This window comes from Euprymna scolopes, chromosome 9 (genome assembly GCF_053919585.1).
Source record: "Euprymna scolopes isolate OS-2025 chromosome 9, ASM5391958v1, whole genome shotgun sequence".
Lineage (NCBI taxonomy): Eukaryota > Metazoa > Mollusca > Cephalopoda > Sepiida > Sepiolidae > Euprymna > Euprymna scolopes.
In genome coordinates this window covers 78,249,326-78,251,825 of record NC_136490.1, presented here as the reverse complement: position 1 = coordinate 78,251,825, position 2,500 = coordinate 78,249,326, and the positions used below count along the sequence as shown (strand labels likewise).

At 27.6% G+C, this 2,500-nt stretch overlaps 1 protein-coding gene across 7 annotated transcripts in view; it reads right to left on the bottom strand.

Moving 5' to 3' along the window:
* Positions 1-2,500, bottom strand: part of LOC145284719 (alanyl-tRNA editing protein Aarsd1-B-like) — a 405,535-nt gene that overhangs the window by 349,821 nt on the left and 53,214 nt on the right. The gene's annotated exons all lie outside the window — the stretch shown is intronic.

The following is a 2,500-nucleotide window of genomic DNA, read 5'->3' as shown; positions in this document are numbered from 1 at the left end:
TATATATATACCTATATATATATATACATATATATATATATACCTATATATATATACATATATATATATACCTATATATATATACATATATACCTATATATATATATATAGGTATATATATATACCTATATATATACATATATATATATATACATATATATACCTATATATACAGTGATGATCATATTTATTGGCACGGTAAAATAAAAGTTAAATTTTGTCTAATAAATTCTAAAAAAGGGATTAAATTAAAGAAAATAACAAAGTATATTATGTATTTTTAACTGGCCTTTCCGATGCAGCAATCGGATTTTAGAAAAAATAAATAACAAAGGAACAACAAACATAATTGCAAAAAACCCTTGTTCAAAATTATTGGCACGGCTTTGTTTTTCTTTTAGTATCAGTATAATATCAATCAATTTCCGGTTTACGTGCTTTCTGAACTTTTTTATAGCCATATTATGCTTGTTTAACGCTAATTCAGTGAATAATTTTTTTCAGATAATTTTTAGATAGCGATTTATTTAAACTATTATAAGTGACTAAATTATAATTTTCAATCGCCATGGTTAAAACTAAGGAACACAGCGAAGACGTCAGGAAGCTTGTTGTAGCATGCCATACCAATGGGGAGGGCTATGATAAGATTTCAAAGAAGCTAAACCTTCCCAAATCCACTGTTAGAGCCATAATAAACAAGTTCAAATCGCAAGGCCACGTTATGAGTTTAGAGGGTAGAGGGAGAAAAAGGATTCTTTCCCCAAGAGATGAACGGAAAATTGTTCGACAAGTAAAACAAAACCCAAGGATCTCTGTTGGGGAGATTGTTGATGAACAGAGCACCTCTGGAGTGAATGTATCTCGACATACAGTTGGTAGAGTTTTGAAGAGAGCTGGTTTAAAAGCATGTCGTCCGAGAAAGACTCCCTTATTGAAGCCTATGCACCTGAAAGCAAGGCTAGCCTTTGCAAAACGTCATATTGATAAAGATGTTGCATTCTGGAAACGTGTTCTATGGACTGACGAAATGAAAATAGAGTTATTTGGCCATAATAAAGTGTCTTATATTTACAGAAAATCTGGCGAAGCTTTCCTGCCTAAGAACACCATACCCACAGTGAAGCACGGTGGAGGCAGTTTGATGTTTTGGGGATCCTTTGCTGCCTCTGGACCAGCGCGACTTGTTAAGGTCACAGGTAGCATAAAAAAGGAAGATTATGTTAAAATATTGGATGAAAACCTGAAAGACTCTGCTAAAGAGCTCTCACTTGGTCGTCGTTGGTGGTTCATGCAAGATAATGACCCAAAGCATTCGGCTAAACTGACTAAGAAATGGCTTGAGGACAATCATATTAATGTTTTGGAGTGGCCATCACAAAGCCCAGACCTTAATCCAATTGAAAATTTATGGAGAACATTAAAATTGAGGGTAATGCAAAGGAAGCCTAAGAATCTTATTCAATTGGAGTATTATTGTTAGGAAGAGTGGGCTAAAATTACTACTGAAGAGTGCAACAACTTGGTTGTAAACTATGAAAAGCGACTGAGGAAGGTAATAAAGGCCAAAGGCTATACAATTGATTATTAAATAAATCGTGCCAATAATTTTGAACAAGGGTTTTTTGCAATTATGTTTGTTGTTCCTTTGTTATTTATTTTTTCTAAAATCCGACTGCTGCATCGGAAAGGCAAGTTAAAAATACATAATATACTTTGTTATTTTCTTTAATTTAATTTTTTAGAATTTATTAGACAAAATTTAACTTTTATTTTACCGTGCCAACAAATATGATCATCACTGTATATATACATATATATACCTATATATATATATACCTATATATATAGATATATATATATACCTATATATATATATATATATATATACCTATATATATACGTACCTATATATATATATACCTATATATATATATACACCTATATATATATATATACCTATATATATATACATATATATATATGTATATAGGTATATATATATACCTATATATATATACCAATATATATACCTATATATATATATGTATATATATATACCTATATATATAAGTACCAATAAATACATACCTATATATATATATCTATATATATATACCTACATATATATACCTATATATATACCTATATATATATATACCTATATATATATACCTGTATATATATATACCTATATATATAGATACCTATATATACCTATATATATATACCTATATATATATACCTATATATATATACATATATATATACCTATATATATACCTATATATATATATATACCTATATATATATACCTATATATATACCTATATATATATACCTATATATATAACTATATATATATACCTATATATATCTATATATATATACCTATATATATACATACCTATATATATACCTATATATACATACCTATATATATACCTATATATATACCTATATATATCTATATATACCTATATATACCTATATATATACC